Genomic DNA, 23,754 nt, shown 5'->3' with positions numbered 1-23,754 from the left:
AAATATAAAAAGTAGCGCTGAGTGCCGTGGCTTACATTGTGATCCCGGCAGTCAGCACGCTCAGCATAGGAATGCCCTGCACTTGAAGCCAGCTTACACTACACACTCAAGTCCAGGCCATCTTGAGCTATAGTGACCTTGTTTCAAATAAAGAAATGAAGAACATTTTTAAAAATAGGTGCAGATACAAAGTAAGCATATACTCGTGAACCCTGTATTACTATTTTAAAGGCTGAGTACTTGTGAGCCCTGTGAGGATTACTTACACTTGAAGCAGGGAAAGGTTCTACCATTCTGAGCCTCCTTATACTCATTTTATCCTGTCCCACTGGTGGTCAGTTACCAGACAGACCTATGCTCATGTACAAGGGGGTAGACAGAATAAGGCATTGGAAGAAGAACAGGCCAAATCCAAATTAGTAGATGGAAAGAAATAGTCACGATCAGAGCCAAAAGTAATGAAGTGGAAAAGAAAAGCAAAACAATAAGGTAGACTTGGTCTTTGAAAAGAGACACAGAATCAGTAAATTGGTTGTCAAACTAAGAGAGGGAAGGTCCACATTAACCAAATTAGAGATGAAAAAGGAAGCCTAATAAAAGATACTGAAGAAACTCAGAAAATCATTGGGATATATCTTTAAAAACTTATATTCCATCAAGCTAGATGAAAAAAGGTGAATTTATAGACCTAAAAAAAAAAAAAAAAAACCTAAGAAAGTTAGACCTCTACAATGAAAAATTTAAAACATCAGAAAACAAACAAACAAACAAACAAAAACCAAAGACACTAGAAGTGGGAAGACCTCCCATATTCATAGACTAAAAACAATTACAAAAATGTATGTGTCTATGTGCATATGAGGGTAGGTACCCACAGGAGTAAGCAACAGACAATTCATGTTTACCAACAGAAGCCAGAAAAACTTTGAGAAGCAAAAAGCAAATATTAACTTAAATACCAGAACTAACCAGAGTTACTACTTAGAAATCACTATTATTACTTATGATCCAATTAATGACAAAACAACTGACAAAGTCCACACCACTAGAATGAGCTGCAGAGTTCCACACTAAGATCCATGAAGATGAACTACACAACAGTTATCCAGCGCGAGCGGAGGGAGAACCACGACCCACATGGGAACGCCTGGGTTTCTTTTCAGATGACTTCAGCACACACTAGGTTTATGTGACCCTAGCGACTTAACAGTGAACTGCAGGTAACTTCCTGAGATGAAAAGGAACAAAGACGTTTGGTTTTATTTATTTCTCTGTCTTTGATTTACCTAAGTACATACCTATGTAAATACTCCTAAGCCAATTTTGCTTTATTTCTTCCCAAAGACAGTAGCAAGAGGTAATTTGAGAGGAATCTCTCAATTCCTCTCAAATTACTGACAAATGTGACTGGGGCCCATTTAAAAGTTGTCTTTCTTCTGAGGTCAGGATGGTATGATTAATAATAAGACATTTCCAAACCTACCAAATAAATGCTTCACTACAAATGCATCCCCAAATGCTGTTAGGACAAGGGAAAGCTGAAAACACGTGACAGAAACGTAAAGGGAGCCGCCCTGAGAGGAACGTTCCCATCTGGACGGATGTGGGTGCTGATAGTCTGAGTATTCCCAAGTTGTCACATCTGTTATTACTGTCAGAATGACTTTCCAGAACAGAAAAATTTATGTCAAATATGTAAGGATAACCCCAAATCATGCCATTTATGGAACTGCAAATTATAAATTTATGTTAAATTGTAACACACAAAACCAAAACTATGAATAGACTACATTGGCCAGCTTCGAACAACCAGGGCTTCTTGCTCAATGGAAATGCTACAAGTCTGTTCCAAAATTAGGAATTTTTAAACCTGAAAACCAATTAAACTGCACTGTTCAACAGTGTTCGGTATCTTATCTTGCTACACTGCCATACACCATGACATCCAAGTGATCTGCCCTTGCAACTTAGGGAACAAAATCCCAACCCACAAAAAAGAGCATATGTTGCTTATAATATTTACAGACTGTGACCTCATGGCCAGGATGTGTCCTCCATCCCCTGTGGCGACAACCGAAGTCTGACTCCATGTTCAGTTAGCTGTGACCACATGCCCAAGACTGCCTTGCCCAGTGCAATATGAGTAGAAATGACACATCTCCCACTTCTGCCGCTCCAGGGCCTGTTCCTCTCCTGGGCCACAGCCTAAGCACAGCAACCATGACATCTTTCTCTGCCAAAGGAATGTCTCGGAAGAAAAGTGAATGAAAAGAACCCAGGACCATCGCCGCCATCCTGGGAAACAATTCCTGCCAACCTGGAATCCCTGGAGGACTCAGCCTGTATTCATATAGAAAATTCTCTATTTCTGCTGCATTTCTTGGTTGGCTACAGTGATTCAGCCCCTTCCTAAGTCATATGTCATATTGACAATGTATTTGTTTAACAACAGTTCAGAATAACACCTCACAAACAATGCACAACTACATCGCACACTTCTGTAACGGCAATGCCCTAGGTACCCCACTGTCCCCACTCCGGGAGGGAAGGCAGCAGAGCCCCGAGACAGAGAACCCCAATAAGGACACTGTAGCAACTGCAGGTTCAATTTCAAACACATCATGCCCACGTGGAGAGGTCAGCATACGTGCACAGCCCAAGCCTCCCTGACTGAGTTCCTGTGGAGCCGTGGTCCACAGACACGGAGCTATTTACCATCTGGCCCTTCAGAGAAGAAGTCTACTGTCCCTTTATCTAGAGCTTTTGGCACATGCGGGCTATGCCAAGGACACAGGATCCTAAATGTGATGTCCTTCTCTAAGAAGTCTGTCTCCCCTCCACAGCTGAGCTTCTCCTTGGCTCCTGGATGGAAGTCAGCATGCTCGACCAGTCCTGTCTCCAATGCCAAGATGTCTCGTTTTATATGGAGTATTACAGCTCTGCCTTCCAGTTCTGCCTTGCTACTTCCAGCAGAACACCATCAGGGGAAAACGTAACCTTGGGTAAAAGAAGTTCCAGACACGGGATTACGACAAGTAACTATATTTAACACAACTGAACTAACAGCTATGGTATAACAAATGTCGTGTTATATGTTATTTTACAACTAAAACCCAAAAAGTTGCTGGGCATGTTGGGGCACACCTATAATCCCAGCACTCAGGAGTCTGAAGCAGGACAGCTGTTGGGCTTTAAGGCCAGCTTCAGCCACAAAATAAACAAATAAATAGTAAACTATACAATTAAATTTTTACTAGAAGGGCTCTAAAAAACATAAAATGTAAGCTAACTGAAAACCTGAAAGTAACAATTCTGGAGCCAGAAAATATGGTACGTCAAGTTCTGTGTTGCTTTGACTTTGTGGTATACATTCATTCTGCTTTGGTTTTGTGAATAAAAGGCACTTTCGAGAAAACTAAAAACAGACATAGCCCTCCTAAAAATAGAACCCTTAAAGACCTTGAAGAGCCAAGTATGTTCACTGTAGCCCTGCTTCTTCTAGCCAGCGTTACAGTTCCACCAGCAACTGTATGAGGCAGAGAGCTGGGAAGTGTCATTCTGAGTAAGATACAAGACAGTAACTGTTTCAGACCGCTCACTTCACCCAGCATCCTGTCAGTACCCACCACAGGCCTGACCAGGTGCATTAGTGAAGCCCAGGGCACGAGAGAAGCATTTTAATTCTTCATATTATTCAGGAAGCAGGATAATTTTTCTTTCATTTTTATAGCTATCAGGATAAAAAGAGAAGCCTTTGCACAATGGTGTTGGCTACTAACAGGGTTACTGAGGTTCACAGTGCCACTGCACTGCACACGACAGGCAGATACTGCGCAGAATGAGAAGGTGGAGTCAGCTCTGCTTTGTGACATCTGGGTGTTTCTGTCCAAGTCTCCCAACAAGGTGGCCCCAGTTCAGGCTAAATAAGAAATGTCTTCAGTGCTTACATTTTGGGGGCAAAACACAGTATGAACAAGACTGAGGATTTGAGGAGGGTTGTTCTGCAGTACAACGCAATCTGATAAGGACATTGGGCTGCCCTGTGTCTCACCTGGACCCCAAGGTCAGTGAGCGTCTACCCATTTGGAAATGCAGCTGGGTCTTTCCTACAAAGACCTTCTGCAGCCCACAGACACGACTCTTGGTGCTGACTCCTCATTTCTCAACTGCTGCAGGAATTTCCTTTGTCCTTGCTCCAGCCTTGGCCTCCTCTGAAACTGGCAAAGTATTATTTTGATACAGAAGCCTAGTCATATTGCTGACTTGCTAAATGATCTCATCTAATAAAAAGAAGTAATGAGAAAAAAAATCAACACAAGAAGAGGAGGAAGAAGAAGAGGAGGAGGAGGAAGTAGTAGTCGTGGTGGTGGTGGTGGTGGTAATGAGGCTGGTAGTGAGAGAAACGGCCACCTATTCCTCTGTGGCTCCCCAGCTCCGTGGACATGAAGGCGCTCTGGCAGGAAGAAGCATCTCAACGCCTATGGATAAGGGGAAGCTTGAGTGTGGAAGAAGAGAGTGCATGAGCTGGGCCACAGGGCTAAGGCAGGAAGATCAGGCGAGCCCAGGAGTTCAGGGCCAGCCTGGAAAGCATAGCAAACCCCTGTGCTCTGTTCCCCAAGAGGGGACTAAGAACAGGTGGGAGGGTGGTGGGCAGTCCCAGCTAGTTCCTCCGTTCCTTTGGTGGCCAGTCTAATCCACAGACAGGCAATCCCTGGAAGCTTTGGGAGCCCTGGCTGACAAGAGCTGCCTCTGGTCCCTTTTTAACCTTAGCCTACGTAATCATAAAGAAGCCAGGAAAACTAGGCACAGAAGAAAAAAGGAAAACTGGTGGTAGCCACCTTTCCTGAACTGTGCCAACACAGGATGGGAGGCTGTTTCTATGTCTCCTAATTGGGGAACAAGCAGGAGCTGGAGCAATGTCAATGCAGAGCCAGCCAGCCAGGGAAGGAGTCGACACATCCCATAGCTGAGGAGACCAACCCTCAGCCTCTGAACATGCTCCAGCAGCCTTCAACCTGAGCTCATGTAAGTGAATAACAGCTCGCCATGAGCTTCAGTGACCTCAGAGGATGCGGGTGACATGTCCAGCATGCCTGGGGGGTGGTGTGTGGCAGGGAAGGGCAGAGTAGCAGGGTATGTAAGGTACTGGGTGTGAAACTCAGGCAAGGTGACCACTGGTTGGCAGCACACACTAGTATGGAAAGGATACAGAATTCTAGTTTAGAAATGTTTAATTTTAAAAAGGTGGATCTAAAAATACTAACTTGTATATTTAGGTGCTTTGAATAAATTAAGAAACTATAGCAAAAAGGCACACATAAGAAAGACTGAGTAATTTAAAATTCAATAAAAAGCACTGTTAGAAAACAAGCGTAAGTATTAGTAAGATAAATTGTTTTAGGTACCTTTAAAAACAAAACAAAAACCTACCACAAACCACCTATAAAGGTATAATTTTTGGGTAAATTCTATTGTCTTTGGACTTTAAAAAGGACACACAGAGTTCATTTTTTTCATTTAAATTAATTTCTAAACTAATATATAAACAGTAGATACAGTAGCTGGGAGTGGTGGCGCACGCCTGTAATCCCAGCACTCAGGGAGGCAGAGGCAGGCGTATCTCTGTGAGTTCGAGGCCAGCCTGGTCTACAAAGCAGGTTTCAAAACAGCCAGGCCTGTTACACAGAGAAACCCTGTCTTAAAAAAACAAACAAACAAACAAACAAAAACAAAACAAATCAAATCAAAACAAGAAAACTTTAAATGTGACAATAAGATTCAATAACAGCTTCTGAAGTAAATGAACAAAAATCACCACAGATTGATTCTATTACCAGTGTGCTTAAGAAGAATGTCCTAGTTTCCAGCAGCCATGCATGGCCCCTGAAATAGGGGGAAGGGATAATACAATGACAGGGCAAGCGCCAGGACAGCAGTCACTATCCCCTGTCCCCAATCCTGACAGGCCATGCGCCTTTCCCCTTTGGGCCACCTGATGCATAGTTGAAGCTATACATTGACATGCATTGACACAGGACAAGAGACACGCTACTCAACTGCAACATAATCATTTCTCAAGTTAATATAACACTCAAACTAATACTGAGAAAGTAAATAATTATCAGTGGATGATAAAATCGCATGACAGTGAGAAAGGAAAATATACCTCAGGGTCTCAAAGTATGTAAACTATTTACTAATCACAAGAGGGAGAAGTCATGTCACAGTGGAGAAACCTGCTAGGGGCTCAGTTAGCACTGCCCACACACACAGGACAGAGCTTCACTCAACATGGGAGACCCCAATACAGGAACATTTTGTGAATAAGTTTCTGATCGTTTTAGGGGTGGGGACGGGGACAAGTAGAAACAAGCTCTTGCTGGGTAACCCAGGCTGGCTTGAACTTGTGCTGTCTCTGCCTGAGACCCCTAAGCGCTGGAATTCTAAGTAGTCATGTACCACCATGCCCGGCCTCACCTATAATTTTTAAAGTAATGTCAGACAGCAAACACAAGGTCAAAACCTAGGACATTTATGAGACATCCCAACAAAACATACCACAGTATCCTAGATTCTCGATGGCATCCTGAAAATCTAAGTTTGTTGGGTTGTTTGCTATGAGAGATGTTATTGGGATAACTGATGAAATTTAAATTCGGTCTGTGGATGAAATAATAGAGCAATGTGCATGTCACTGAGGGATTTAAGGACAAATCCAAACAGTATATCTGTAATTGACATGAAGTTCAGGAAAAAGAAAAAGGTACAAAGAATGAGGAGGGGAAGGAGAAAGAAGAGGAAGAAGAGGAAAAACAGCAGCAGCAGCTAATGTGCTAACAGTCAGCAGTCAGGGTAGCTGGGTGAAGGGTTTAGAGGTGCCATTTGATTAAATGATTGGAAATTCTAAACATTTCTAAAGAGAAGAGAAGTTAAAACTGACCACCGGGGCGCTCAGAGGTCAAGAGCCTTTACTGCTCTTGCACAAGACCCCGCACCACATCAGGAGTTCACAGGCTGGTAACTGCAGATGCAGGGGTTCTGAAGCTGCCTTGCCTGTGAGGGCCCATGCACGCATGTGGTGCATATAAGTTCACTCACTCACTCACTCAGACAGGTGCACGCATGTGTACACACACACACACACACACACACACACACACACACACACACACACACAGAGTTATAAATACTACCATTTGGAAACATCACTGCAATTGATTTTTTACAGTCATTATCTCCCACTCCACCAGCAAGCAAGTCATGTCTAGACATCTTAAAGGGTCTTAAACTAATCAGAGATTTCCAGAAACATAAAGCAGTAAAATTTTGATTTGTAATCTGTTTTACTACACCTAAAGTTTTAAAATTTTGTCTTTTGGATCTCTTTTCCTCATCTTCTTTTAAAAATGGAATCAACATGGTAATATCTCAGTATGTGCCTTGAGGTTTCCTGAACAAAAACCGTTACTATTTCTGTCCCTAATTCATCTTCCTGCTTGCCATCCTGTGGGTATGACATCAATTTATTATAACCAACAATTTACCGTGCTTTCTAGTCACCAAATTACCACCACATGCACTGATGATTCAGAGGAAAAAGTTAGTATATGCAAGTAAAGCTAGTATGCCCATTGGTCGTATAAGGAAAAGCCTGGTCTTTGTTTATTTCTCCTTCAATACAAACATACTTATGAATCTGTAAAGGCTGTGCAGAGCTTCCAAGGGAAGCAGAGGAAACACTGCTCCGCCAGGTTTTTATAGCTCCTGTTGAAAGATGCAGTACTCAAACTTGGAGGGGGCTGAGATGACCTAGAACAAGCCTACGGTTCCTGTGCACACCTCTCATCAGCATTCAGCATCTAATACAAACACACACACTGGGTTGCTCTGAGTAAAGAACTTCCATTTTGGAGATGGTTTAATATTCATCCATCCGCTATGTTCCTACTAAGGTCTTCTTTTCTTTTCTTTTCTTTTTTTAAGACAGGGTTTCTCTGTGTAGCCTTGGCTGTCCTGGACTCGCTTTATAGACCAGGCTGGCCTCAAACTCACAGAGATCTGCCTACCTCTGCTACCATACTGCTAGGATTAAAGGCGAGTACCACCCTGCCTGGCATTTATTTTCTATTTTTAAGTACCAACAGCTAGTAACAGTAACATGTACCTTCCTTCACATAATAACTGCACTGATAGGTAAGTAAGGTTTCACTTCAAACCCAGGCCCATATCCATGTTCTTTCTCTCCCTGCTAGGACAGGCTCTGAACTTAGAGGGATGGATTCAGAAATGGAACTGAGGCCATACAGGCAAGGACGGTTCCTATTCTGTGATGTCAAACTAGACTAGTGAGAAGAAACTGCACAGTTTTCAAATCAGTAAGAGCTAATTCTCAAGAGTCAATAGATCCACTCAAAGATGGACCTGAGCCAATGAAACCGGGTAGAGGATGCCCGAGGCACCCCTGACTACCCCTTGATTCAAAACAACGATGCTAAGGACCACTCCTGCTCAGCCATATGACCACTCCTGAGCCTGCTTCCTGTGAGAATGTTTTGGAAAGAAGCAAGCAGTAAACCATGGGGCTAGAACTCCAGTAGAAGCAGCAGTCCTATATGAATGAAATGGCTACAGAAAGAAAACAGGCTTTATCAGCTCTGAGAAAACATGCCATTTCCGGGTTTTATCCCACACAAAACTACTACTTATGGAGGGTGGGAAAGGGAAGATAGAGCAAGGGGATAACATTTGAGATGTAATCTGAATGAATTATAATAAAGATTTAAAAAAAGATTTTTCTTCTCATATTTACTCCTATAAATACACATTACAAATACTCATTATAAACATGTTCTTCATTCTCCTAAACGTCAAGTAAAATTTATAGTTTGGGTTTGTCCATTTACTTGTGCCATAGAGAGACCTGGTTCCAAATCAAAATTTTGCTTAAGAGAAACCAAACAGAAAACAGCATAGACACTGGAAAAGCTCCTAAGAAGACATCTGAAACAAATCTGCCTATTTCTCACAGAGATTCTATCCCTGACAAATAGCTTTATATTAACACAAGATCTACGAGTAACCCATTAGGCAAAACAGGAATTCAAGAATCTATAGGTACAAACACAGGAGAACACACAGAGCAGACAGGAATAGGAACAATTTACTTTCAGCTAGTAACAGCAGAAGGAATGGTCAGGTTACAGAGCCACTTAGCCAACACCACTGTGTGACGCAGCCAGGAGCCACCGGAGACTGTACGACCAGTGGGTGTGCGTGAAGTGCTATGAAGTGGACAAGGTTCTTACAGAGACTCTGAGGAGCTTGCCGCAAAGGTGCTTACTAGTTTTACATGAACTTTATTTAAAAAGAATAACTACAATGGAGAGTGTGGCCAGCACTACCAATGGAGCAAAGCAGAACCACACAGAGCTCAGTGCACACCATTTCTGCACTTTGTCCATCTCAGGTCACAATGTGGACTGACTCACAGGAAACAAACCCAACCGACTAGTCCTCCGGCCTGTGAGATCTAAGAGCGTCAGTCATAAAAATCAACCTGAGGACCTGTTTCAGATTGGACATGACATGAGCAACATAACTCTCAGAACATTTGAAACCCCATTCATTTTAAGAAAATGAAGACTTCTACATATATTTTAAAAGTTAAAAAAAAAAGTATCTATGCGTGTGCTATGAGGCTTTTTCTATTTAAAAAAGGTTAAATATTGATGTTTATGAGACTACAAATTATACAAATTTAATGTCTGACTGGGAAAAAACAACTAAATACAAACTAAACTAAAAAACTAAACAAAAACAACCAATATAAGGTGAATCACTACATAACAATAAAACATATTTAAGTCAAGTTAAGAGAGGAGGGGGAAAAGTGGTAAAGGAATCTGTACTTTTTGTGTTGAGTTTCCAGGGTAGTTGAGTTTCTGAAACTGCTTCAACAGCGCAGTGCTGACTGCAGAACACACACAGCGCAGTGCTGACTACAGAACACAACAGCAGCACTTCAGAGCTAATGTGTGTGGTGTGGGGGCAAATGCGTGTAATAGCATCAATGTTAAAAACCAACACACACACACACACACACGCACACACACACGCACAGAGACGGAGACAGACAGACAGAGACAGAGAAAACTAAAAAGTAACATCAGCTTTAACCTTGGTATAAGATCTATTTACTATTTCAACTAGTCTGAGGTCAGCCAGTACCTTTCATTGGTGAGGACTTTTTTTTAACTACTTGGACCCAGGAAATTAGTGACACTCACGATTGCATGCTATGACATACAAACAAATGCAGCAGAAAAGGAAACTAAGGGTTCCACTATACCTTGAGTACCAGCCTCTTAAGACTGCATGCATCAGTGATGAGAAAACCTGCCCTACTGTAACAGGGACAACCTGAAGACGTAACAGTGCACAGGTGGATAGGAATATAATTACTTTCAATCTCAAGTCCCTTTTTTTTCAGTTTTAGAACTAGATTCTGTGGCTCAACAAAAATTATAGTCCACATTGTAATAAAGAAACACAAAGTCTAGTGCTAAGAGATGAGGATGTCACTACACCGGACAGTATATACTTATCACGCATGAAGCCCTGCATATGGACAACTGAGGAGGAGAACAGACAGCTCTATTGTCGGAGCAGAACTGAACTAGAAACAGCAGTCTCAGAGAGGTGGAGCAGCTTTGGACTGAAGTGTGCAACGTGTCACACAGTAAGTGTCTCCCTGAAGCATAACCACAACCTTACTTAGGGACAATAACCAATTTTACACACATCTGTTATTTGTTAAAGTTATTAGACATATCAATTGTCAAACTGTGGTCCAATGCCTGACACAAATAACTGAGAGGAGGAATTACTTATTTTGTGGTTTCATGGTTTCTTAGGTAGAATATGGCAACAGGAGCCTCGGGAGAGGAAAGGTATATGGCCATGCAGGGGGAGGAGAAAACTGTGGGCACAGCTAGCTGCCTTTCAGGTCTCTAGCCTATGGCATGGTACCGCGTACATTCAGAGTAGGCCTTTCCCACATACAAGTCCCCTCCTTGTGGACACAGTGGACTTTACTAGCCCTAGGAATGCCTCCATCCAGGCAGCCCAACAATTACTTAACCATCACAAAGACTAAACAACTCAAACTGAGGTGGGGTGTAGACAAGAGTCTGATATGTATCAGACACAGACGTTACAAAGGTGTGACTCATGTTTAAGAAAAGTATGGTATATGATGGGCAACTTCAGCAGGCAACTAAAACAAACACCAGAAAACTCAAATTATACCATAGTAAACTGGATGTGATGGCACCCAGAACCCAGGAGATGAGGGTAGGAAGATGTGAAATGAGAGTGGCCTGGCCTGCTCTGTCTCAAGGAACAAAACCAGAGCTGGCAAGATGGCTCAGCAAGTAAAGATGCCCACTGTCAAGTCTGACACAGCCTCCGTTTGATCCCTTGGACCCAAATGGTACAAGAAGATAACTGACTCCTGTAAGTCCTTCAGTTTACACACACACACACACACACACACACACACACACACACACACACACACCATTAAGTAGGGATGACTAGAATAGAAACACTATTGAGAACATAGGCAAAGCCAGAATTCTTTATAATAGTGTGCTTGAGAGTTAATATAGACAACTACCTTAGAGAAAAATATAGTCATTTCTTATAAAATTACACACACCTACCCTCTAACTCAGTAATTCTACTTCTAGATATTTACTCAAAAATAAAAAACACTATCCATACAAAATTCATATACAAGTTTGTTCATTCATAATAGTAAATAAAAATTTCACCCCTGAACCATTCCACGTGGAACAGTGTTCAACAGTCAAAGACAAACTACAAATATACACAACCATGTAGATGCGTCTCAAAACCACTTTGTAATAGTGAAACAAGCTTTGTACAAAGAGCACACACATGGCTCAACAAAATGAAGTCCTACAGGATATAAAAACCATCTCAACAGTCACTGCCTTAAGAACAGAGAGCGTCATGCCAGGAGAAGCAGGCTGAGTTCGAGGCCAGCCTGGTTTACAAATTGAGTCCAGGACAGCCAAGACTACACAGAGAAACCCTGTCTCAAAAACAAACAAACAAACAAAAAGAAAAACCAGAATCTAAACCAAAAAACAAATAAAGAAAAAACCCCCAGACAAACAAGAGAAGGCGGGGAGATCCCCGGGGGAAGCATGTGGGAAGGTAGTAACTCACTTGTCAAGAGTGACTGTGCATGTGATTTGTTTACTTTGTTACATGTCAATAGTTTAACAAACTACACACCAACAGTAAAACCCAGGTAATGTGGGCTTGGGAGATACCTGGGGTGGCAATGACATGTACAGCAAACGTTTTACTCCCCAAGCCATCTCCCCTGAGTTTGGATCCCCAGCTCTTACATAGAACACTGGCAATGTGGTTGCTGTGCAGCAAGAGGAGGTAGACACAAGGGTCCCTAAATGTCAATGGAGAGCTCAGTCACTAAGCTCCAGGGTCAATAAGAGACTCTTTCTCAAGAGTGACACAAAAGGGCACTCACCATCAACCCCTATCCTCTGACCCGTACACACACAACTTACTCACATAGCACACACCCATGTTTCACATAAAACAACAGCAAAATCTAGGTAATACTAGGTACTTTGAAATCATCAGGACAGTCTGTTACTGTGGCTTACTTTCAAATGTATAAAAAAATAAGATGGATAAGTAGATGCATCTATCTATAGTTGGTGAACAGAGAGCAGATAAATGAAAATGTTACTGGTAGTCTCTTTTGGTTGAAAACTTTCAAAGTAAAATGTTGTACAAAAAATATAAATGATATTCACATTTCTAACAAAAACAACTTATAACAGAAGGCTAGCATTTAACAAATTTGAAGGAATTAAATTCTTCTAAACGGAAGAAAAGACTCCAGATGAGAAAACAGAGATGTAGGAAGTGTCAAGCATACCAAGTGATAACTTTGAATCTAAACTGAAATATACACTCATGGTATGGGCATGCATGAACCTGTCTCACAGGATACGTAGACAGGTGGCAACAGACCAAACAGCAGGAGTAAAATGGAGTCATGTTCTAAAGTCCATGCACTACTGGGAAACGAGACTTACAGAGTCCTTTATAGGGCAACATTGCATGATACACTCTCTACTGCACCAACAGCAGAGGAGACAAACAGAAGAAAACCTCATCTAAAAGGCTAGAGATAGAGAACTGGTCCCAAGATAAACACAAAGTTTAAAAAGTAGCAAAACTGTAGTCTCTAGACCCAAGAATCAGTGATTACTTAAAAACAAGGTAAACAAATGGAATATAATTAAGACTCCCCTTTGTTGTTTGGTATAGGGTCTTATTATACACTTAAGGACAGTCTAGCTACTGTCCCTAGTGAGAAAATACGGAGTCTAGGAATGGCAACTCCATTTCCTTTGTGCCAGCCCATGTGACTAGGATCTATCATGGGCAGTGCAGGCCTTAAAAAGCCAGCACTGAATTGCACCAGGCACAATCATGAAGATGCATCGCCCTCCTGCCTCTCATCTGGCAACTTGAGCCTCACCTCACATCATTGGGAACAACTCATTTCACTCAGCTGCCAGAAGCATACTGATCCCCGCTAAGCAGGACCTGTGCAAAACAAAATGTACAGATACTGATCTTCCTTCTGTTTCTATCACAGTGCACCTGGTATGTCCTTTCCCTGGGAGACAATGATTACAATATGTATTAAGCATACAGAATTTGACAGGTATTATATAATCCTTTCACCCAGCTGCCATGGCTTAAATATATAAAGTACAAATCCAAAAAAAAAAAAAATCTAATTAGTTTGTATACTCAAAATTAATTTTCAATTATAGATTTACAGCATTCTTATTACAATGCTTCTTAATGCCATTTGAGTTTCCTCGAACTCACAGAGATCTGCCTGCCCCTGCCTCCCTGAGTGCTGGGGTTAAAGGTATGTGCCACCACGCCTGGTTCTGGTCTCTGTTTTTATAGAGGGTGTCATACAGTCCAGGCTGGCTTTCATGTCCCAGCACTGCTGCCTCCATGTCCAGAATGCTGGCTTATAGGAATGCACCACTGTATCCGGTTATGTGTAGCTGGGGATGGCAACTAAGACCTCATCCTTGCTAGCTGAGCCCTCTACACGAACTACACCTCTAGCCTCTTTCTGCTCTTGACATCATTTGTTTCCCTTGCATGTGACCTTGAACATCGTCACATTATATATGATTATCACTGCATGCATGGTCTCTGCCATGGCCTTACATCCTTCCCACAAGGTTCTGAGTAACAATCACCGCATACCCTACTCTGGCTTCCCACAGCCATCTGTTCCTAGCTCACCTGCCCTTCTAAGATAACTTCTGTGCACGCCTTCTTCTGTAGCACAAGCTCTCTAGAGGTCAGAGTCTATCTTACCCACCTGTGATCTCCTGTGGCTGTATAAAATTACAAAAATGCTTTATATGTGTTCTTTTTATTTCATGTCAAAAATTATTCTGAACTACCCATTTCCCATACCACTTATGAAGGGTTATGAAGGCAATGTCTGGAGGTGAGGCATAAAAGCAGTACTTGCTGAGGGAAGTAAATAAATTAAAGCAAGCACACAGATGCTGTGCATGTGGCTCTGATTTTCAACTGCTCTCCACTCAGCCAATTCTCACTGTCTGTTGAGCTCTTTCCCTCAGGAACCTGCCCATGCTACCCAAGCCTGTTAAGTCCTCCTCAAACTGCTACCACCCCTCTCCAGCCTGGGAGAAGTGCGGCTCACATGCTCAGTTCCTGCACATTTTGTCTTCTTGGAGCACAACACACATAAGCACAGACCCTGTCTGTTGTTCACCTCTGACTCGGATAAATTTCATAATGTCAAGAATGTATACATTTACTTACCCCAGAATTCTGGCCAAACAGGCCACTATTATATGGGAGGCATTTAATCATGAGCCTATGAGCAACAAATGAATGAACAACTCATATAATACTCTTCCAAGCCCCCTTGGGCTTGCTAACACTCACCTAAGTGCAGAATGTGGCATGGCATCCTCTGCGCTGTTTAGACTTGTCTTTAGCATTTTAAAACATCCATTACTGTTATGTGATATATTAGCATTCCAGATGCTCTTAGGCACACGAGCCACCATAAAAAGAATGGGAGAGGGAAGATTGAACCCAACCCCTCAAAACATTAGTTGAATAATTTTCTATATCATCATTATATTCAGGTATAAACCTGTCCACAATTAGTATTATTAAGACACAAAAATGGGAAGTGCCACCTGTCTAAATTACCAGCAGCAAGAAACATGGTATCAGATAAAAATTCCTCAGCTTGAATTAAACAGAAACAGCTTTAAAAAGAATCTCTTCTCAGTATGAACACAGGATGCCACTACGCAATTATTAGCAAGAGGTCTACTCCCGGCACCAAGAAAAACAAGGGGAAGAATGGGGAGCAACGGTATTAAGGAGAAGGATGCTGATCTAAGTAGCTTTGCAGATGAGTAGAGACTTCAAAGTTCGAGGCAAACGAAGCACACAAGCACTGTGCTCTGATGGTGCAGCTGTCTCTCACGGGAATTCAGGCAACAATTCCAAAGCCACTAATCAGGAATACTAGTAGATAATGTCAGGTGCTAAAGCCAGGCTTCTAAAGCTTCCACCTGAATGGGAAGGTGGCAATTAAGCAAAGGAAGGCAGCTACAATCATCCATGTGGTAGAGATTAGAACTCAGGACAACAGTTTACGTAATACAGATCCAGACAAATGTTTATGGCTGTGGATAAACACACACATGACTTAGCACTCACGTGTGTCCTTGCTCCATCACCTGAGGGATGCGAGACTTCTTAATACAAGATCTTTTTTGTTTGTTTTTGCTTTTGTTTTTGGAGACAGGGTTTCTCTGTGTAACAGCCCTGGCTGTTCTGGACTCGCTTTGTAGACCAGACTGGCCTCTAACTCAGAGATCCGCCTTCCTCTGCCTCCTGAGTGCTGGCGCTAAAGGCGCATGCCCCCACATCTACTGCAAGATCTTAAACTCTAGTTGAGGCAGCCAACAGAAGGAGCCTAAGTTCCCTAAGAAATTGAAGATTCTAGGACACAATAAAAAGTGTGGACAAGAGGCAAGAGCATCTTCTAGTGCCAGGCAGAAAGACAGGGCGAAACAAGGAAGACATGATCAACTGGAAAAACTTTCATAGGGAAATGACAGCAATTTCAGTGGTAAATCGTGTACATAGGTACTCCTGAGTGATGCTGGCTAGGCCTGGTGGCTCACACCTCGCTCAGTGCTTGGGAGGCCAAGGCACAAGAGCTACCATGAGGCTCAGACTAGCCTGGGCTAGAAAATGAGTTCCAGGTCAGCCTAAGCTACAGAAAAAGAGACCCTGTCAGAAACAAGGCACACCACCACACAGAATCCTAAAATATGTCACCATCCCAAGCTCAAAGAGGCTGGTTAACGACTCCTGCTTTCCAGGATATACTGACTCCCCTTCCCAAGGGCTTAGGAGAAAAAGCCAGGAGTGAAAATGACTTTCTAATGGAGAGGCCTGCTGTAGCCCATAGCCAGGTCAGCATCGTTGGTAACAATGCAGCTGGCAGCACACTCCTTGACACAGAATGAGGAAAACAGCTTTCTGCCTGAGGTCTCTTCAAACACCCCTAACGCCAGTCTAGTTGTGAGGAGGAAAACATCAGCTGATTCCCAGCTGAGGAAATTTTACAAAATATGTGACTGTGGAGGTCATCAAAAACAAGGACGCCTAAGACACTGTCACAGGCAAGAGGAACCTAAGGAGATGCATTAGAAAATGCACAGTACACAAACTACAGCTGGACTCTGTAGCACAAGCCTAGCCCTAATACTGGGGCAGCTAAGGCAGGAGGAGCCTGGGCTACATTTTAAAACTAAAAGAAAAACTCATATAAATAATAGACTTTGTCTTTGTAACTTCTCTGCAAATCTAAGTTTACCTCAAACAAAAATTTTAAAGGCTGGAGAGACGGTTAAGCAGCTAAGAGCACTGGCTGCTCTTCCAGAAGACCTGGGTCTGATTCTCAGCACTCACATGGTCATCACCACCAAACCCTCCAGTTCTAGGGAATCCAATGTCCTCTTCCGGCTTCCAGAGGCACAAGGCGTGCATGTGGTCCATAGACGTGCATGCAGGCAAAACACTCACAAACATAAAAATAATTTTTAAAAACCAAAAACCTTCAAAGACAACCAAACAACAAACTGGTTCCTTTATCTGCCATTCTCCAGCGTGGCCTCAGTTAGAGTCAGCAGCACAGCCTGGACACATGTCAGAACATCTCCCAAGCCAGGCATGAGAGCACGCCTAGAACCTCAGCACCTGAGTGGCAGAAGGGTCAGGACTTCCAGGTTAGCTATATAGCAGCAAGTCCAAGAACAGGCTGAATCATAAGAACCTATTTTTTAAAAAGGTGTGTGCGTGTGTGTGTGTTGGGCAGGGTGGGGGGTCAGGGGACGTGCTGGCAAGCTCTGTTAAGAGGGCTTACTGCTCTTCCAGAGGACTTGAGGTTGGTTCCTAGCACCCACACTGGGCAGCTCATAACCATCTCTAGCTCCAGTGTTCCAACACCTTCTTCTGGTCTCCATGGGTGTATACACGTGTACACACACACACACACACACACACACACACACACACACATATTCTCTTTTTTCATAAGACATACTCTTTTCCATGCTGTACCCAGATGTGCAATTAAGACCTGAAGAGGCAGGGCTCTGGCTATTGGGCTGGGGAAGTACTTCAATGACAGACCATGTCTAACATGTACAGGGCCCTGGGATCTATCCGAAGGCCAGGAGACAGACAGGGAGAGGGTCTCTCTCAATTCCCATTCAGAGCAAAGTGGCACATACTTGTGATGCCAGCCTTTGGGAGACTGAGGCAACAAGAGTACTGTGAGTTTGAGGCCAGCTTGGGCTATTTAGTAAATCCCTGTTGCAAAACAAACAAAAAAGCAAAACCAAAAAGTCCCTAAATGACTGATCCATGCTTAACTCTGGGGACACAGTAGCTCTGGTTTTTAATACAAGACATGGGGGAACCTTGAGACAAGACGACGCAGACCCTGTGGTCTGCGGACCACACTGTAACTACCTCAGGCATAAGAATGGCAGTGCTCACTGTGTGTCTGGTACTTTGCACAACATACTTGCAAGGCAAGGGTCCTGTTATTAGAGATGGTAACTGAAGCAAGAGCAGCCCTCGGCTCTATCACCGAGCTAAGTCTCCAACCCCCATGTCTTTAAAAGTAATACAATGGTGTGTGTGTTTGGGGGGGGGGGTGTTGTTGTTGTTGTTGGTTTTTTGTTTTGTTTTGTTTTGTTTTGCTTTGCTTAGGAAATGAATGCCAGACATCAAGGAAGTAACTCTGCACAGTTATCTTTACCCCACAGTAGTGCAGCCGGCTCCCAATGATGCCAGCAGGAGAATTAGCATTCAATTGCTATGTGAATGCTGACAGAATCTTGCTACCCAGGAAAAGGGTTGGCTGTAATGGTCCCATTACACATTTTTTTACAGTCATGACATGGCACATTATAAGCTTGCTCAATGATAAGCTCTTTATGAGAGCTAGAAGTCTGCAGCCTCTAGAACAAAGACCTCTTCTGTCTTGATTTCCTAGAAGTCAGTAAGCTACAAATCACATCCTGTACAATATCCACTCAGAAGATCCAGTCCTGAATTGCTCTGCCCAGTTTCCCAGAGCATGGAGCAGTCCACAAGACAGACAACCACAACAAAATCCTTTCATTTTTAAATAGATGCCTCTGCATTCTAACTGACCCACTCCACTTTTGGAATTAGATTTATGTAGCAGTCCAGGCTATCCTCAAACTTACTACATAGTGAAAGATGACCTTAAACTCCTCCATTCCTGGCTCTAACTTTCTAAATTCTGAAATAAGTTTAGAGGGGCTGGTGAGATGGCTCAGTGGGTTAAGACATTTCCTACCAAGTCTAATGGCCTGAGCTCAGTATCTGGGGCACACATGGTAGAAGGAAAGAACCAACTCCGTGGGTTATCTTCTGACTTCCACACATAGACCATGGCTGGCATGCGTGCGCGCACACACAATGTAATAAAAATGTACTGAAACCATTCCCAATTACAGACTTGTAAACAAGAGAGGAGCACCTACCACCCTGTTTCACATCCTACGTAACTATGACACACATGTCAAAAGAGGACATTAGCATCCGCACACCACTAGTCACTGAGCTGTAGACTATGCCCACGAGCCACCAGCCTTCCAGCCCATGCTCTCTTTTCTTCCAACCCAGAGGCCCACACTGAATGGAGCCTTCATGTCTCCTGTAGTCTCCACTTAGTCTCTCCATCTTTCCTTGCTTTTCATGACCTTGACCCTGGAAGAAACACTCATCAGGTGTCTTGGAGGAAGTTCTATACCTGTTTCCACTTTAGTCTTGATTGGTCTGAGGTTGCAGATTTAACGCTAAGGAGGTTAGCTGTGCTCACACTCCATCACATTGGAGAGTGTTATCACAGACATGCCATCCCACTGTGACTCTCCTGGGGGATGTCGACTCAGAAGTCACACTGCTAATTGCTAAAAGCATGTACCTAGCTCCATAAACGAACTTTACGTTACTTAGTAGCTAGTCTAAAAAGCTACACCATGTAAACACTTAACTTTAACTTTGCGGTGGTGCATGCCTTGTAATCCAGCCCTCAGAAAGTGGAGGCAGGAGAACTGGAAATGTAAGGCCAGGCTAGGCTACATGATGACAAAATTAACAAGAAAGAAAAGAAACCTTATCAAAACTTTGGGCTTGCCATCTCCTGTGAGTTATGTCTTCTCATGATGTCACCCAGGGATCACTGCTGTCCCTCATTCTCATTCATTTTCATTTGATCATACTAGTTATGACTATTAACATAGCTCAGAGAGAGAAAAGGGACATAAATAGCAGTAAGCTTATACAGCCTAGCCCAGGGAGAACATTTGTCACCAAGTCTGGCTTCCCCAATTAGTTATAGGCTCTACTTACTGGAAAACCAAAGTCAAACTTTCTGCTAGCCAAAACAAAGGTTAAATGGGAATGTAAGTTAACAACACCAGGTTCTACTTGGTTCCAAAGCACCACTACCTCCTAAGAAATGTCCTCTAAGCATGAGTATTTAGTGGTACGGGAATCGTCAGAGAATCCTGCACTACAGTAGACAGGAAATCCACCCCATCAGGATGCCAGGTCTAGGTCTGAGAGTGGAGACTGCTTCTCCCAGTTCTTCAGGCGAATCTCCTGTAAAGCCAGCCTTGGTTAAATCTAACCTTGTGTGAGATCTACAGACAACCCCAGCACTTGACACATACACACATACAACATTCTCATTAAACAAAGTCCCTCTGTTGCTCAAGATTGAGGCACCTTGGTTTTCAACACTTCTAAACCGTGAGCAATTTTACCCAATTTCCCTAATCCAGGCAATGCTGCCTTTGCCACCAATACTGCACTGTCAAATTCATTCTTGACTTTGTCCCCTCACTTGCTATGCTGAATACACCAGATTAATTTACCAATAAGGATGATTAAATATCAGAACTAAAACTTAAATTGGTTATTGCCATCCACCCTCTTAAAAGTGGGGGAGGTATCATAGCTACATTGTCTGAAGCAATCTAAAAAATGTGCTTACTTAACATTATATGTACTAAAATTGGATATTCTGGAAATCCAATTATCTTTAGAGAAAACAGAGACCCAGGCTGCCAGTCTTTTGTGCTGTACCCCTAATTTACATTGCTCCGCTCAACTGCTTCACGGCTCTCCCTTGCTTTCTCATGTAGACTGCAGTGTTCTGCCCTGGTTATTGCTGATTTGTCCAGTGGACATTGAAGTTTTTGTAATGAAAGTTTCTGTACAAATAGTTCATTTTCATGGTGGTAAATAAGTTCTTAGCATTCAGGAATCATTTTATTCCTACTATCTTAGAATGACTTATATGCCACTTTAAATACGTTATATAGTAAAGAATAGGTTCTACATTCTGCTGGAGGAATTACGGTGATAGCATTTGCAATCTCAAATTTTCAACTATATGGGAAATGCCACATTAAGGTTAAAAATGCCATTTTAAGGTTAACAACAACAACAAAGAATGTGACTATCTTACCTCTAAAGAGCCCTTGTATCAAGTACACATAACAGGCTGAAGAGAAAAAATGATGATCTTCCCCTTCCAATAATAAAAGTGATTAAGAAATAAAGCCTAGAATAGCTTTAACACATGCCTACCAGACTCAAGAATTATGAAGACATGTACTAATCTGCCTTTCTCACAAACATAATCCACCTATACACTATTTCAGAGATACTACTGAAGATTAACACTGACAGCAAATCACAGATCCAAAGCAACTAACTGTTCTAACTTCAAGAAGAGAGATTCCAATTCAATGCTGTTTTTACCAATTATAGTCAAATACCTGTTCATACAGGTTACACTCTGTATAGATAGAGTTGTCAAGAAGTGAATTCTAAATGGCTGTTTTCCAATACCCAAGGACACCCTCCCCGAGCAGCCCTCTCGTCTCACAGGACTAACTCTTATCCTGCTCTAGTCATGATAACACACATCACCACAGTCCTTGAAACCATACTCCTTTATTGGCAATTTCTACCCTTGGTCCATTCGCGGGGGGGGGGGGGGGGGGAAGAAAGAAAGAAAAAAAAACAAACAAAACAAAAACTAGTTCCGGAAGTTAGGTAATTTGTTGCACAAGACCACACAGCTAAATGACAGGCACCGTGAGTCAAGCCCAGGCACATCTGTCCACACCCGCTCTTGCCATATGTCAGCTTGTGTGCTGCCCGGGTCTCTCCATCCACCGCCTCTCATGCTAGTCATTTTGCTGTTTGTTTCTTTGCACTCCAGCCTGTTCCATCTGGAGTATAAGAGAGTAGGGTTCTCTTTGTTACTTTTCTGTTGCTGTGATAAAACACCATGACCAAAGCAACTACTAAAATAAAGCATCTAATTTGGGGTCTGTGACGGCAGGACAAAGGCATAGCAGAAGGAACAACAAGGCACTTACATCTTCATCCTCAATTCAGAGGCAGAGAATGGCCAGAAATCTCCAAGCTCACCCCCAGCGACACATCTCCCCCAACAAGGCCACACCTCCCAATCCTTCCCAAACAGTTCCACCAACTGGAAACCAAGCATTCAAACACCAGCCTATGGAGGCTATGCTCATCCAAACCACTACAAGGGTCTATGTAGCACCAGAACTGTGCACTGCTAACAGAAGAGGCTACAAAGTTTTATTTTATTTTAATTTTTTAAAGATAGATTTATTTATTTATTTATTTTCTGAGTGCTCTATCTGCATGTACACCTGCAGGCCAGAAGAGGGCATCAGGTCTCAGTATAGACGGTTGCGAACCACCATGTGGTTGCTGGGAATTGAACTCAGGTCCTCTGGGAGGGCAGACAGTGCTACTAACCTCTGAGCCATCTCTCCAGCCCCAACATTTTATTTTTTAAATGAACATGTTGTAACTCACTGCTCAGAAATCTTCCAAATTTTTAGGACGTACTTGTTTGGCTTCTTAAAGTATGAAAAGATATTCAGAATAAAGTATCTAAATGAAATGACACTTTAAGCTGTGAACCTAGCATCCAACAAAAGGATGATCTTAGGGGATACCAATGAAAAGAAAAAAAAAACAATAAAAAACTTCTGTCCTCCATAAAAGCATAAAGAGTATTGGTAAAGAAGCCCAGAAGCAGCCGTTCAAGGCTATGAATTTCAGCTAAATGCCTGAAGTAACCCAGGGGGCATTTATGCAAGAGAAACAGCAGAACTATGGCCTTGGAACTACCCGCTATCCAACTCATTTTCCAGATCTACTCTAGCCTTGCCTATGACCACAGCAAAAATGAGCAGCCTGGAAGTTCCTGGAGGGGTCAGAGAGAGGCATGGACTTCCTTCAAACCCCACTCCAGGACTAGAAGAAGTGGTTAAGAGCATTTAATGCTCTTGTAGAGGACCTGGCTTCAGTTTCTTGTATCTACACTGGGTGGCTCATAACTGCCTGTCACGCCAACTCTTGGGGGATCCAATACTCTCATTTGGCTTCTACGGGTGTCTGCACTTGCACGCACATACCCACATACAGACAAACATGCATACACATAATTAAAAGCACTATTTCTAAAAACAAAACAAAACCAAAAAACCTGTCATTATCTTCCTTGTCTGGTGGGTTTCCTCAGATACAACACTTGGCAAAGTTTTTACCCAGACTCCAAGCTTTCTGGTTGCCAATAGCATCTCTGGATTAAGATAAGGGTGAATGGATAGTATTTGCTCCAGATGACTATCACATCGTCCGCAGACAAGACTAATGAGAAAGCGTTTATAAAAGGAGGTAGCCGCCCCCTGCAGGCTACAACCCTCAGGAGAGCTGGTCCTGGTGGCATGGGAGGGGGAAAGCTGGCCCTGCCCCTTGCTGGGTGTAGCATTTGGTGAGCTAGCCAGGGCAGTGCTGGAGCGCTCACCCTGGTTGCATGAGCTGAGGAGAGCTGGCAGCCTGAGCACATCAGCAACCACCCAGGCCCCCAGATCCAGAGGTTTGAGTTGGCCCATCCTTGAGGACATGTACTCCATCTATGAACTGCTGGAA

General features: G+C 42.9%; 1 protein-coding gene across 1 annotated transcript in view; it reads right to left on the bottom strand.

The window, feature by feature from the left end:
- Chsy1 (chondroitin sulfate synthase 1) overlaps positions 1 to 23,754 on the bottom strand; it is a 58,813-nt gene that overhangs the window by 14,618 nt on the left and 20,441 nt on the right. The gene's annotated exons all lie outside the window — the stretch shown is intronic.

This window comes from Acomys russatus, chromosome 7 (assembly GCF_903995435.1).
Source record: "Acomys russatus chromosome 7, mAcoRus1.1, whole genome shotgun sequence".
NCBI lineage: Eukaryota > Metazoa > Chordata > Mammalia > Rodentia > Muridae > Acomys > Acomys russatus.
This window is presented reverse-complemented; position numbering and strand designations above follow the sequence as displayed.